Below are 16,426 nucleotides of genomic sequence, written 5' to 3'. Positions count from 1 at the left end.
AATCCCTCCCAGCATCAGAGTCTTTTCCAATGAGTCAACTCTTCGAATGAGGTGGCTAAAGTACTGGAGTTTCAGCTTTAGCATCATTCCTTCCAAAGAAATCCCAGGGCTGATCTCCTTCAGAATGGACTGGTTGGATCTCCTTGCAGTCCAAGGGACTCTCAAGAGTCTTCTCCAATACCACAGTTCAAAAGCATCAATTCTTCGGCGCTCAGCCTTCTTCACAGTCCAACTCTCACATCCATACATGACCACAGGAAAAACCATAGCCTTGACTAGACGAACCTCTGTTGGCAAAGTAGTGTCTCTGCTTTTCAATATGCTATCTAGGTTGGTCATAACTTTCCTTCCAAGGAGTAAGCGTCTTTTAATTTGATGGCTGCAGTCACCATCTGCAGTGATGTTCAAGCTGGTTTTAGAAAAAGCAGAGGAACCAGAGATCAAATTGCCAACATCCGCTGGATCATCGAAAAAGCAAGAGAATTCCAGAAAAACATCTATTTCTGCTTTATTGACTAGCCAAAGCCTTTGACTGTGTGGATCACAATAAACTGTGGAAAATTCTGGAAGAGATGGGAATACCAGACCACCTGACCTGCCTCTTGAGAAACCTGTATGCAGGTCAGGAAGCAACAGTTAGAACTGGACATGGAACAACAGACTGGTTCCAAATAGGAAAAGGAGTACGTCAGGGCTATATATTGTCACCCTGCTTATTTAACTTACATGCAGAGTACATCATGAGAAACGCTGGGCTGGAGGAAGCACAAGCTGGAATCAAGATTGCCGGGAGAAATATCAATAACCTCAGATATGCAGATGACACCACCCTTATGGCAGAAAGCGAAGAGGAACTCAAAAGCCTCTTGATGAAAGTGAAAGTGGAGAGTGAAAAAGTTGGCTTAAAGCTCAACATTCAGAAAACGAAGATCATGGCATCTGGTCCCATCACTTCATGGCAAATAGATGGGGAAACAGTGCAAACAGTGTCAGACTTTATTTTTCTGGGCTCCAAAATCACTGCAGATTGTGACTGCAGCCATGAAATTAAAAGACGCTTACTCCTTGGAAGAAAAGTTATGACCAACCTAGATAGCATATTCAAAAGCAGAGACATTACTTTGCCAACAAAGTTCTGTCAAGTCAAGGCTATGGTTTTTCCAGTTGTCATGTATGGATGTGAGAGTTGGACTGTGAAGAAGGCTGAGTGCTGAAGAATTGATACTTTTGAACTGTAGTGTTGGAAAAGACTTTTGTGAGTCCCTTGGACTGCAAGGAGATCCAACCAGTCCACTCTAAAGGAGATCAGCCCTGGGATTTCTTTGGAAGAAATGATGCTAAAGCTGAAACTCCAGTACTTTGGCCATCTCATGCAAAGGGTTGACTCATTGGAAAAGACTCTGATGCTGGGAGGGATTGGGGGCAAGAGGAGAAGGGGATGACAGAGGATGAGATGGCTGGATGGCATCACTGACTCGATGGACATGAGTTTCAGTGAACTCCGGGAGTTGGTGATGGACAGGGAGGGCTGGCGTGCTGCGATTCATGGGGTCGCAAAGAGTCGGACACGACTGAGCTACTAAACTGAACTGAACCGAACCGAGGACTTCCAGTATTATGTTGAAGAGAAGGGATGAGAGTGGATATCCTTGTCTTGTTCCAGTATTTAACAAAAAGTCTTTCAGCTTTTCACCATTGAGTATTATGTTGGCTATGGGTTTGTCATAAGTAGCTTTTATTACATTGAGATATTTCCCCTCTATATTCACTTTTGTGTGAATATTGAATTTTATAGAATGCTTTTCTGCATCCATAGAGATGCTCATGCGATTTTTGTTTTTTGTTGATTTGGTAGTGTATCACATTGATTGATATGTGCATGTTGAACCATCCTTGTGACCTTAGGATGAATCAATTTGATTGTAGCATGTGATCCTTTTACTATGTTTTTGGATTCAGTTTGCTAATATTTTGTTGAGGGTTTTTGCTTTTATATTTATCGAAGATACTGGCCAGTAATTTTCTTTTTTGGTTGTGTCAGCCATAAATTGGCACTTGCCATTGGGAATTACCATATACCTCTACAAAGATTAAATCATGTGCTGCTCCAGTTGCTGATTTTCAGCACCCCCTAAAAGGAGTTCAGGGTGGAGAGCAGAAGTTAGGTACTCTGTGCTCAGGGGCAGGGTGGGGAAATGGCTGTACAGGTCTTCAGATAGGTATTTTCAGAAGCTGATGTTGTGAGCCCAATTCTTGTATCTCCTCACATCTAGAAAGCACTAAAATCCCTCATGGTGATGACTGCTCCTCATAACTAGCAAAAACCTTCTGAAAAAAAAATATACTTGATTGCATGTACTCTCCCTTCACCAAAATCACAGATAGCCTTTCCCCCTACCTCTTCAGAGCAGTTTCTCAGAGCTATCTGAAGTGCTATCTCCCAGGCTACAGTCCTCATTTTGCTTCAGATAAAACTTAAGTTGCAACCTGTGCATTTTTTTTAAGTCAATGGTAGTGTCTTTGATTTTGGTATCAGGATGGTGGCTTCATAGAGCAACTTTGGGAGTGTTTCCTCCTCTTCAGCCTTTTGAAAGAGTTTGGGAAGGATCAGTATAAGTTCTTCTTTGTATCTTTGGTAGAATTCACCAGTGAAGCCATCTGGTTCTGGACTTTTGTTTCCAGAAAGGTTTTTATATTTTTATTTATTTATTATTTAATTATTTATTTTTATTAATTAATTTTAATTAACTATTTATATTAATTAATTAATTTAATTAGTTATTATTATTATTAAAGAAGAATCGGTATTTTTTGAAGCTGTCCAGTGATTCTAATGTGTAACCCAAGTTGACACTCATGGAACTACAGGGCTTCTAGGCTATTCTTAAAATTGGCTTCAGTAGCCAATTTTTATAACATTATGAGTTAAATACCCAAATCATAAGTTTGTGTTTCTAAACCAAAATATATTCAAATTTTAGCTATGATAGGTTCCATTTAAAACAAATACTCCAGAATGAATGTATGTTTCAATATAATTACACTTACTCTCACTGAGGTTTTTAGAAAACTTCATAGAATTTTGTTCAACTTGAATTCTGAGATATAACAGAAACCTCATCTTGACAAAACCTCATTTCTTTTCAGGTTTGGCAGGTCTTGCTGATAGTGTGCATGCATGCATACTAAATTGCTTCAGTCATGTCTGACTCTTTGCGACCCTATGGACTGTGGCTTGCCAGGCTCCTCTGTCTATGCAATTCTCCAGGCAAGACTACTGGAGAGGGTTGTGATGCCTTCCTCAGGAAATCTTCCCAACCCAGGGATCAAACCAAGTGTCTTATGTCTCCTCCTGCATTGACAGATGGGTTCTTTACCTCTAGCACCCCATTATCATTTTGTTAAAGAGCTCTTAAGAGTGACTTCAAGCCCATGCTGGGGAAAAGGAATAAGTGTTCTCTGTTATCAAAATCTGGTTCATGTTGCTTTTTGTATTTAATGAAAACTAGAGCATATTAAAAAGCAGAGACATTACTTTGCCAACAAAGGTCCGTCTACTCAAGGCTATCGTTTTTCCAGTGGTCATGTATGGATGTGAGAGTTGGACTGTGAAGAAAGCTGAGCACCGAGAATTGATGCTTTTGAACTGTGGTGTTGGAGAAGACTCTTGAGAGTCCCTTGGACTACAAGGAGATCCAACCAGTCCATTCTGAAGGAGATCAGTCCTGGGTGTTCTTTGGAAGGACTGATGCTAAAGCTGAACTCCAGTACTTTGGCCACCTCATGTGAAGAGTTAACTGATTGGAAAAGACTCTGATGCTGGGAGGGATTGGGGGCAGGAGGAGAAGGGGACGACAGAGGATGAGATGGCTGGATGGCATCACCGACTTGATGGACATGAGTTTGAGTGAACTCTGGGAGTTGGTGATGGACAGGGAGGCCTGGCGTGCTGCGATTCATAGGGTTGCAAAGAGTCAGACATGACTGAGCCACTGAGCTGAACTGAACTGAGAGACTCCTATCTTAAGATGTTTATTATTTTGCCTTAAATATAAGTGCATTAAATAAGTTTTTTCCTATCTTACTTTGGTAAACTCAGCTAGAAGCATGTGATTTAAGATTTGTTTATTTGTTGCCAATTAACTTAATCTACACGGTTTATAATTACCATCAGCAACACTACCTGCATCAGAGTGACATGCACCACTTCTCTATCAATGCCTTCCCTCTTTTATGATGCTTTGTCTCTGAGATCTTCTGACTCTCACCCAGTGGTATGCTGGTAAATGTTTAACAACCAGTTCTTGAGAGTGGGGATAAGGAGCCCTGATTTGTAGCCTGTGCCATTTTCTATGGTATAAATACTCCCATCCTAGTCAATTATAACCTATTAATTCAGTTGTCACTGAATGCAGAGATTAGAAGAGATGTGCATTATTGGCTCTCATGAGCTAGTATTAGCTGGCTCCAGCCCACCCCTGCTCCCACTTGCGAGACACTCCCTAAGCAGAATATAATCTAGTGGTTAATTATTTGTATTCTTGTCTTGGACAGAGCAGCCTGGCAGGCTACAGTCTATGGGATCACAAAAGAGTTAGACATAGCTTAGTGACTAAACAACAAAGAAATCATTCCCTCTTTCCAAACCCATTTTCCCATTCTCAGTCCCCATCAAAACTTACACCTCTGTTCCCTCAAGGTCTTTGCATTCATTTCAAGTAAAAAGCCTGTGATAGGCACTAAATGTAGATTCAGAAGATCCGTGGACCGGCTTTCTGCATTTGCCACCACCTACTGCATATTTAACACTTAACCTCTCAGAGCTTCATTTCTTCCTTGGTAAAACAGAGATAGTAATAATATCCATCTTCCACAATTACTGCTAAGCAAGGAAGATAGTTTTTATGATGTGTGTGTGTGTGTTCGGTTGTGTCTGACTCTTTTGCAACCCCACGGACTGTAGCCTGCCAGGTTCCTCTGTCCATGGGATTTCCCAGGCAAGATTACTGGAGTGGGTTGCCATTTCCTCCTCCAGGGGATCTTCCCAACCCAGGAATCAAACCTGTGTCTCTTTTATTAGCATGCTTTACCACTGAGCCACCTAGGAAGCACTGTATGATATACAATGCTTTTCAGACTTGAGTGAGTGTGGATCAGAATCACCTGGAGAGCTTGTCAACCACAGATTGCTAACTCCCCTCCCCCAAGACATATACACCGTGTTTCCGATTCAGAAGGTTTCAGTATCAGGACTTCCATCAAGCTCCAATGTAATGCTGATGCTGCCTTCTGGAGACCACACTTTGAGCAGCACTGTGATAAAACACCTTGTGAATTTTTTAATGTCATGCAAACATAATGGTTTTTAATAGAGAAGGATGGTGGCTTAATGCCTCATCTCTCCTGGCCCCGAGGGTTAGATATATTTAGATGAATTCTCCAAGGAGATGTAATAGTGGCTTTGACCAAGGACAGAATTCTGCTCATTTCACCTGAGGGTTTAATGGACTACACACTGAAATTCGGGGATGCTGGGAAGGCACTGTATGATTTGGAATGAAGCATACTTTACACGCATATGGAACTTTGCAAGACTCAAGCTGGTCCCTCTTCTAGCACTTCCCTGTTCAGGAAATGACTTCATCATCATACTATTTCAAAGGCCAGAATCAAGTCCTCTTCATTTTATCACCTAAATATCTTGCAATTTCATTCTCTTATCTCCATCCCACCACCCCGTCACCATCCTATGACTAGCCTCTATCTTCTCTCAACTTGGTTACTACAGGGGCCTCCAAATTTGTCCATCTGTTCTTACTCTGTCTCTCTAATGCACTCATCACTCTGCAGGCAAGATAATGCCCCTACTTCCAGCATAGCTTTCCCCTTGGTTTCAAGTCTTAAATCAAGAGAATCCAACTGTCAAGAGAATGTGACAACCTGAATAAAGGATTAAGTGTGTATTTAAAGAAAAACACCATGAAAAGAAATCTGTATGCAGGTCAAGAAGTAACAGTTAGAACCGGACATGGAACAAGGGACTGGTTCCTAATTGGGAAAGGAGTACGTCAAGGCTGTATATTGTCACCCTGCTTATTTAACTTACATGCAGAGTACCTCATGTGAAATGCCAGGCTGGATGAAACACAAGCTGGAATCAAGATTGCTGGGAGAAATATCAGTAACCTCACATATACAGATGACACCACCCTGTGGCAGAAAGCGAAGGCTCTTCATCTTGATGAAAGTGAAAGAGGAGAGTGACAAAGTTGGCTTAAAACTCAACACTCAGAAAACTAAGATGATGGCATCTGGTCCTATCACTTCATGGCAAATAGATGGGAAACAATGAAAACAGAGAGACTGTATTTTCTTGGATTCCAAAATCACTGCAGATGGTGACTGCATCCATGAAATTAAAAGACATTTGCTCCTTGGAAGAAAAACTATGACAAACCTAGATAGCATATTAAAAAGCAGAGACTTTTTTTTTAGGTTCCAATTTTGTTTTGTTTTGTTTTAATATAAATTTATTTATTTTAATTGGAGGCCAATTACTTTACAATATTGTATTGGTTTTGCCATACAACAACATAAATCTGCCACGGGTGTACATGTGTTCCCCATCCTGAACCCCCATCCCACCTCCCTCCCCATTACTTTGCAGACAAAGGTCCATTTAGTCAAAGCTATGGTTTTTGCAGTAGTCATGTATGGATGTGAGAGTTCAACCATAAAGAAAGCTGAGCATGGAAGAATTGATGATTTTGAACTGTGGTGTTGGAGAAGACTCTAGAGAGTCCCTTGGACTGCAAGGATATCAAACCAGTCAATCCTAAAGGAAATCAGTCCTGAATATTCATTGGAAGGATTGATGCTGAAGCTGAAGGTCCAACATTTTGGCCACCTGATGTGAAGAACTGACTCCTTGGAAAAGACCCTGATACTGGGAAAGATTGAAGGCAGAAGGAGCAGTGGATGACAGAAGATGAGGTGGTCAGATGGCATCACCGACTTGATGAGCAGGAGCTTGAGTGGGCTCTGGCAGTTGATGATGGACAGGGAGGCCTGGCATGCTGCAGTCCATGAGGTTGCAAGAGTCAGACATGACTGAGTGACTGAACTGACTGACCATGAAGTTATACTCAGTCCTATTATTATTTTCATTGCTCAAAAAGGATGTCCCTCACATGATTATCATATCTGCAAGGATCATTAGATTTCAGAAGACATGAAAGTTGTAAAAGTCAGAGATAAAGTTTTATTCAACTCGCAGAAAGGGGCTCAAGTCTTTATTCAGTTCAAGTACTAGGATTGGATGGGATGTTTCTGATTTTGTGGTCATCTTATGATACAGAGATGCCTTTACTTCCCCCTCTGATCATGTATGCAGTTGTGTTCCCTTAACTATAATGATGTAAGGGCAAGATGCCAGGGGTCCTTTTATGTGACCTTTCAGACCCTGGTGTACACTCTGTATCTTCTTTTTATGGGCCTTTGCACCTGCTGTTCCCACTGCCTAGAATGTTCTCCCCATCTCTGCCTCTTGTTACTCTCTATTTTCCCTTCATGATATAACCATTATCACAACAGCAGGGAAGGCTTCTCTGACCTGCAACCTAGGTCAGATCTCCCTCATACAGCCTCTCAGCACCATTTACCTCTGTCTTGGAAAATTAAAAACAGTTAAAGTTTACATTTGCTTGTGTGGCTTTCAAAACTTAAAATCTAATTTCCCCAGTCAACTCAAGTAAACTCATCTGGGAAGAAATGATGTCTGTACTTGCTCCATCATTGTATCCCCAGGCTCTGGTAGAGTATTAATACATGGCTCACAGTAGGTGCTCAATGAATGGTTGTAGGATTTCCACACTGGGATATCTCTTGATTATCATTTCATTCCATATGAGGTGGGCAGAACATACTCTGTTTTCCCCCTTATTCCTATTTGACTGAAGAAGAAATTGAGGCTAAAAGCATCTGTGTCTTGCTCAGCTATATAAGTAAGTAGAGGAATGGAAACTCAGTCCCTCTCAACTGGGTCTCAGTGGCCTCTGGCTCTAAGGGCCTTCACAGTGAAGGGTCAGATGCACTGCAAACTCACATAAAACACTGCAGGATGTGAGTGGGAAATAAAAGGGAGAGACAATATCTTACAAGTAAAAGTGTGAAAGGAAAAGTTGCTCAGTCATGTCTGACTCTTTGCAACCCCATCAACCATACAGTCCATGGAATTTTCCAGGCCAGAATACTGGAGTGAGTAGCCATTCCCTTTTCCAGGGGATCTTCCAAATCTAAGGATCAAACCCAGGTCTTCTGCATTTCAGGCAGATTCTTTACCATATGAGCCACCAGGGAAGCCCAAGAATACTGGAATGGATAGCCTATCCCTTCTTCAGTGGATCTTCCTGACCCAGGAATCAAACTGGGGTCTCCTGCATTGCAGGCAGATTCTTTACCAGCAGAGCTACCAGGGAACCTCTCACAAAGTGTCCTCAAATATCTAGCTTGGGATATGTCAGATCAGATAGTCCCCAAGACCTTGAAAAGGACAGAGAGACAATGAACCCTGCAATTACACAGTCAATGCAAAACTTTAAGATATCTTTGTTCCTGTTTTCAATTTAAAGTTTAAAAGACATCAAAGCAGACTGACAATATTGCTGCTTGTTTAAAGCTAGAAGTTTAAGAAATAGGCGATTGTTTGACTTCACATAATAAAATCTTAATTGAACTTCAGTTGAAAAAAGTAAAAATATGTTATTTGTATAATGACAAGTATGTCAGATTTTCAATAAATCTTTAATATCAAGACTCGGGGCAGAGCTCCATGGTTATGGTGGCTGGAACATCTGAAGCAGCACTTCTGTCCAAGCTTCCTTTGATGTATCAATTCTGGACTTAATCCTATAGGCTCCTCTGTACTTATACTATGTGATTTGATGGAAGAAGCGCAGTATCCTAGGGCTTCCCTAGTAGCTCAGCAATAAAGTATCCACCTGCAATGCAGAAGATATAAGAGATGTGTGTTCGATCCCTGAGTCAGGAAGATCCCCTAGAGATTCCTCCAGTATTCTCACCTGGAGAATCCCATGGACAAAAGAACCTGGCAGGCTACAGTCCATAGGGTCTCACAGAGTCAGACATGACTGAAGCGACTTAGCATGCAGACACAGTATCCCTAGTTTTGGCTTGAGCACAGTCTCAAAATGTCTAGTCTCTGCAATTTATACTCACATACAAACAAAATGGCACACACTTATGCTTAATTGCCTCTTTGTGTTGCTCAGAATTTAGAATGTGAATTGATTAGTACTGGATGGCTCTGATGTCATTTGATGTCAAGAAATCCTCTCTAGCTCTATTCCTAGGACTTTCCTGCTGACTCTGCATCTCTGTGAGTTTATGAAGTAAGGAGTAAGTGAGGGAGAAGAATTTCATTTTGGATGAGTAGAGTTAGATGCAGTGGGAAGTTTTGGGGCTCCAAACCCTAGGTCTCCTGGGCAAGATGATTCTAGAACATAAATCCCCTCCAAGTATTGCATGGATCATAGCAGTTGCTTAGGCAGAAGCATCCCTCATCAAATAATGGGTGAAAAAGACTTCCAGAGGACACTGGGAAATGTCAGGAGCATGAACACTCCTGGCACATTTCTGTGGGCACATACAGAGGCATCCATAAGGGTCCCCTGAGGCACCATGGTCTCTCAAGAGCAATTTTCCTTAATAATGTTCAAACAACTCTAAAATGCTCAAGAGTGGAGCTGCAGGTACAAGTTATACAAAGGAAGACTTACCAGAGGAGACTGAATTCACTAGAGAGCTGAGAAACAGCTGAACCAAGGGGTCAGTACAAGTCTAGAATTTAAATGCAACTGTTTTTTGTATTATCAAGGTTGTATTGCTCAAGTGTTCCCCTCAGCCACATCTCCTCCCAGCAATGCACATGGTTAGAGTTTGGAAGCAGGAAAGAGAACCTCTCCATTTGGATCAATGAGATCTTCCTGGGAAATATGGAATAAGAGATTCCAATTGGTCTAGCTTTCTTGTCTCCAGTTGAGGAGATATAAATCTGGGAGTTGCTATAGTGGTTATTCTGCCACATGGGCTAGAAAAACAGATACAGGTGATCTAAACCAACTAGAAAGAATTAAGCAGATGCACAGAGAAAAATGGGAATAAGTTCAGTTCAGTCGCTCAATCATGTCCTACTCTTCACAACCCCATGGACTGCAGCATGCCAGGCTTCCCTGTCCATCACCAACTCCTGGAGCTTGCCCAAACTCATGCCATCCCACGATTTCATCCTCTGTCATCCCCTTCTCCTGCTACCTTCAATCTTTCCTGGCATCAGGGTCTTTTCCAATTACTCAGTTCTTCCCATCAGGTGGTCAAGTCATTCCAGTGAATATTAAGGATTGATCTCTTTTAGGATTGACTGGTTGGATCTCCTTGCAGTCCAAGGGACTCTCAAGAGTCTTCTCCAGCACCACAGTTCAAAAACATCAATTCTTTGGCATTCAGCTTTCTTTATATTCCAATTCTCACATCCATACATGACCACTGGAAAAACCATAGCCTTGAGTAGATGGACCTTTGTTGGCAAGGTAATGTCTCTGCTTTTTAATATGCTGTTTAGGTTGGTCATAACTTTCCTTACAAGGAGTAAGCATCTTTTAATTTCATGGCTGCAATCACCATCTGCAGTGATTTTGGACCCCAGAAAAATAAAGTCAGCCACTGTTTCCACTGTTTCCCCATCTATTTGCCATGAAGTGATGGTTCCAGATGCCATGATCTTAGTTTTCTGAATGTTGAGTTTTAAGCCAACTTTTTCACTCTTCTCTTTCACTTTCATCAAGAGGCTTTTTAGTTCCTCTTCACTTTCTGCCATAAGGGTGGTGTCATCTGCATATCTGAGGTTATTGATATTTCTCCCGGCAATCTTGATTCCAGCTTGTGCTTCTCATGATGTACTCTGCATATAAGTTAAATAAGCAGGGTGACAATATACAGCCTTGACCTACTCCTTTTCCTATTTGGAATCAGTCTGTTGTTCCATGTCCAGTTCTAACTGTTGCTTCCTGACCTGCACACAGGTTTCTCAAGAGGCAGGTCAGGTGGTCTGGTATTCCCATCTCTTTCAGAATTTTCCAGTTTATTGTGATCCAGAAGGGGACAACAGAGGATGAGATGGCTGGATGGCATCACCGAGTCGATGGACATGAGTTTGAGTGAACTCTGGGAGTTGGTGATGGACAGGGAGGCCTGGTGTGCTGCGCAAAGAGTTGGACACGACTGAGCAACTGAATTGAACTGCACACACTTGTTTGTAAGGGATGCCAAAATATGCTATTTTCGTATGCAATACTAGTTACAGTAGGGCTTCCTCAGTAGGTAAAGAATCTGCCTGCAATGCAGGAGACCTGTGTTTGATTCCTGGGTCAGGAAGATCCCCTGGAGATCTAGTTACAGTAACAAAAAACAGCATTGTGAATATAAATGATGACCACCTAAATGAGGTCAAAGAGACTATTCTCAGTTTGATATAGCAAGGGAATCAGCCACTATCACTTGCATTTTGTCAGAAATTCAAACACAAGCAGAGAAACAGGAAAGCTTTACAGTGAAGAAAAGAGGAGACATCAGCTTTGTCCTGTTTGGAGGTTGTTAGCAAGGGAATGGGAGAAGGCAATGGCAACCCACTCCAGTACTCTTGCCTGGAAAGTCCCATGGGCAGAGGAGCCTGGTAAGCTACAGTACATGGGGTTGCAACTTCACTTTCACTTTTCACTTTCATGCCTTGGAGAAAGAAATGGCAATCCACTCCAGTGTTCTTGCCTGAAGAATCCCAGGGATGGGGGAGCCTGATGGGCTGCCGTCTCTGGGGTTGTACAGAGTCGAACACGACTGAAGTGACTTAGCAGCAGCAGCAGCAAGGGAATATTAGAGGGCCAACTAGAAGCAGTGTGTCCTACCTAATTTGCTTGGGGAGTATATTTGACTTACTCTGGTTGGTCCTGAGTTGGGGGCAGGGAGTGGGATGGGGAAGGCTGCCGGGGTCCAGCCCCAGTGGATCCAGGGAATTCGAAGCAGGGATGGCGTCGGCGAGGATCAGGAAACAACTGCTTAATAAAACGTTAATTAAGGCTATAAAGAGTGGTTAAATAAGGATAGCTCAGTGAGGAAATTCACTGGAGAAAAGAGGCTGAATAATTCAGCCAGAAGGTAAAAGAAAGAACGACATGGGGAGACCAAGTTCCGGTGAACAAGGCCCGCACTTTATTTTCCAAAGTAGTTTTTATACCTTAAGTTATGCACAGAGGATAATGGGGGAAGGGGTAGAGTCATGCAGTAAGCCAGGCTTTCTTCCTGCAAACTTATCATATGCAAAAGTTTAGGTGATTTGCATCATCTTCTGGCCTGGAGGCCTGTTAACATTTTAAGACCCTTTCTTCAGAAAACTTATTTTTCTCTAAAGGTGATTAGTCAGGAGCCACCCTTCAAAAGCATTATATAAAATTGCATTCCTATAGGGCAAAGGTGTGGTGGGCTATAACAAGTAAAAGAATTAACTCAAGGGTCCAAGGTTACAAACATTAAACTACTACTTACACCAATCATATTAATCAATACACTGCCAGGGACACAGCAAGTAAGGGATATGGAGACTTAGCAGCAAACATTGGCCCAACAAGTGAAAACCCCTTCACCAATACAATTTCTAATCAATCTTTTAACTGTTCAAAAGAATCTGTATTTAGACAGTTTAGAACATCTCATGCCTCTCACAGTTGGAAGACTCTGAGCAATCACATGTGGCTGGAAAAACCTATTCAGGCAGGCTAGAGGACTTCCAAAGGAGTTTGTAGGTTGAAACAATATCAGACCCAGGAACTTTATTAACTGGAGCTATAAGCTAACTCTTTTTTCAGAGAGAGGTAATGGGGGACAGCCCCCTGTAAAGTCAGAGGTGTAGGTGAGAGCACAAAGCAGAAAGTAGGCAGACTCTGGTTTTGGGGGTAGATCCTCAAGAATTTCCAGTGGGACTCCTGAGGCTCGGTCCCGCCTTTGCATACGCCGAGCCTCCTTCCTCATGACCTTTGTCATGGGTGGAGCTCCTGCTCTCGGCAGAAGGCAAAAATTGGGAAGCTGAAAGTTATTGACTAAGTCCTGATCCTTCTATGTCAGTTCCTGCAGAGGCTGTGGGTCAGAGTTTTTTGTTATATATGATCTGGCCACTATCTGTTTGTATATTTAGTCTCTCAGAACAAGTATTGAATGCCTCTTAACTGATAGTCTTAGTCCTGGCTGCATATTAGAATCACCTGGGAAGCTTTAGCACCACCCTGGACCTCTGAAACCAGAACTCTGGAGATAGAGGCCAGACATCAATATTTTCAACAGTTCCCCGGGCATTTCCAGTGCAAAACTCTGGTCAATAAGCAAAGAAATGAAGAATTGATGTGTTCTTTAGTAAGGCTGCTGACATTTCCACTATCCTCTTTTCTGAAAACACATCACTGGCAAATGCTTATTTTAAAAATGGCAGAATGGTTAAAACTTAGATGCCATGAAACAAAAAAAAAAGTGGCTTCTCCAGGTATAGTGTTAGACAATCAGTCGTGTGCGGGGAGCCGTAGGGAGGCACTCCGCCCGTGGCAAAGGTCATGAGGAAGGAGGCTCGACATACGAAAAGGCGGGATCGAGCCTCAGGAGTCCCCCTGGAAATCTTCGAGCATCTACCCCCATAACCAGAGCCTGCCTACTTTACTACTTTGTGCTCTCACTTACACCTCTGACTTTACACGGGGCTGTCCCCCACCACCTCTTTCAGAGAAGGAGTTAACTTAGAGTTCCAGTTAATAATAATTCCTGGGCGTGACAGGAGTGTTTCAACCTACAAACTCCTCTGAAGGTTCTCTAGCCTGCCTGACAGGCTTGTCCGGCCACATGTGATTGCTCACAGTCTCCCAACCGTGAGAGGCACGAGATGCTTTAAACCTTCTAAAAACAGGTTCTTTAGAGAAGTTAGAAAACTATTAGTATAAGTATAGTGGGCTGATTAGAAATTGTATTGATGGAGGGTTTTTCATTTGTTGAGCCAACGTTTGTTGCTAAGTCTCCACATCCCCTGCCCTTACACACATTAATGAATATATAGAAGAATTAAGTATTAACCTTGGATATTAATCACGTTAGACCTTAGGCTAAGTAAATTCTTTCCTTAATTAAAACCCACTACACCCTCACCCTATAGGAATGTGACTTTATCTGGTACCTTCAGAAGGTGGAGTCTTTTTTAAGAATAATCACCCCTGGAGAAATAAGTGTTGACTGACCGCTGTCACAAGGAGAGAGTCATAAATTGTCAGCAGGCCCCCTGGCCAGAAGATGATGTAACACCCCTAAGACCTCTGTATACATTTGTATGAAGCACCTGACTTTGATAAAAGTTAGGACTGCTGACCCCGTGTGACTTTTGCATAACATCTCAGTGTATAAAAGTAGACCATGGAAAATAAAGAATTGGGATCAGTTCCTCAAAAGACTGGTCTCCCCATGTCTCTCTCTCTCTCAAATTCTGGCTGAGTCTCCATCTGGAGCGCGGAACCCGCCACGCTTACTAATTATGCCTGGGCTTCTAAGATCCGACTGGGGAGGCCTCAGTGTCTCCTCTCCTTCGGGAGAATGGAAGGATGCCTGCGGCCTACATAAGTGGTGCAAACTTCTTGTCTTGAAGTTTTATTGGTCTCCCGCGTAAACCAAGCTACTCAGCCTCTTTTCTCCACTGAATTTTCCTACCGAGCTATCCTTATTCTTTTACTATTTATATCTCTAATTAATATCTAATTAAAGCTATTGTATCTTGATCCTCGCTGACGCCGTCCCCACTTTGAACTCCCTGGATCAGCCGGGGCTGGTCCCTGGCAGTCGTCTAATTCTTTTTGACCCAATGTACTGTGTAGTCCACCAGGCTCCTCTGTCCATGGAATTCTCCAGGAAAGAATACTGGAGTGGCTTGCCATTGCCTTCTCCAGGCGATCTTCCCAACCCAGGGATCAAACTCCGGTAGAGTAGCTACTTAATAAACACGTCCCTAAAATGAAGGCACTTCCTAATATTTTTGTGCATTTATAAGGCTATTTCCTGGTGACAGTGCCTTCATATGATTTTTTTAAAGGAACTTTGGAGGATTTTACATAGTAAGAACTGCCATTTATTCAGCACATTCCATGCTCTAGACAGGATGCTGAGTATTTTGTGTATTATCCCATTTATCCTTCACCATTATATCTCACAAGTTTAAACAGAAATGCAGATTTATCCCAGAGGCAGTATTTTCTCCCATAATATCATCTTAAATAATCCAATTATTTTACAATGGAATATCACTTGGCCATGAGAAAGAACAAAATAATGCCATATGCAGCAACATGGATGGACCTGGAGATTATCATACTAAGTGAAGTAAGTCAGACAAGGAAAGACAAATATCAGGTGATATCATTTGCATGTGGAACCTAATTAAAATATTATACAAATGAATGAACTTACAAAATGGAAACAGACACAGATCTTAGAATCAAATCAAAAGAATCAAATCAAAAAAAAAGAATCCATAGAGTCAGTGATGCCATCCAGCCATCTCATCCTCTGTCGTCCCCTTCTCCTCTTGCCCCCAATCCCTCCCAGCATCAGTGTCTTTTCCAATGAATCAACTCTTCACATGAGGTGGCCAAAGTACTGGAGTTTCAGCTTTAGCATCATTCCTTCCAAAGAAATCCCAGGGCTGATCTCCTTCAGAATGGACTGGTTGGATCTCCCTCCAGTCCAAGGGACTCTCAAGAGTCTTCTCCAACACCACAGTTCAAAAGCATCAATTCTTCAACACTAGCCTTCTTCACAGTCCAACTGTCTCATCCATACATGACCACAGGAAAAACAACAGCCTTGACTAGATGAACCTTTGTTGGCAAAGTAATGTCTCTGCTTTTGAATATGCTATCTAGGTTGGTCATAACTTCCCTTCCAAGGAGTAAGCGTCTTTTAATTTCATGGCTGCAGTCACCATCTGCAGTGATTTTGGAGCCCAGAAAAATAAAGTCTGACACTGTTTCCACTGTTTCCCCATCTATTTTCCATGAAGTGATGGGACCGGATGCCATGATCTTCGTTTTCTGAATGTTGAGCTTTAAGCCAACTTTTTCACTCTTCTCTTTCACTTTCATCAAGAGACTTTTTAGTTCCTCTTCACTTTCTGCCATAAGGGTGGTGTCATCTGCATATCTGAGGTTATTGATATTTCTCCTGGCAATCTTGATTCCAGCTTGTGTTTCTTCCAGTCCAGCGATTCTCATGATGTACTCTGCATATAAGTTAAATAAACAGGGTGACAATATACAGCCTTGACGTACTCCTTTTC

Source organism: Bos grunniens, chromosome 1 (genome assembly GCF_055505025.1).
Source record: "Bos grunniens cultivar Pamir isolate PY7600 chromosome 1, Bosgru_T2T1.0, whole genome shotgun sequence".
Lineage (NCBI taxonomy): Eukaryota > Metazoa > Chordata > Mammalia > Artiodactyla > Bovidae > Bos > Bos grunniens.
This window is presented reverse-complemented; position numbering follows the sequence as displayed.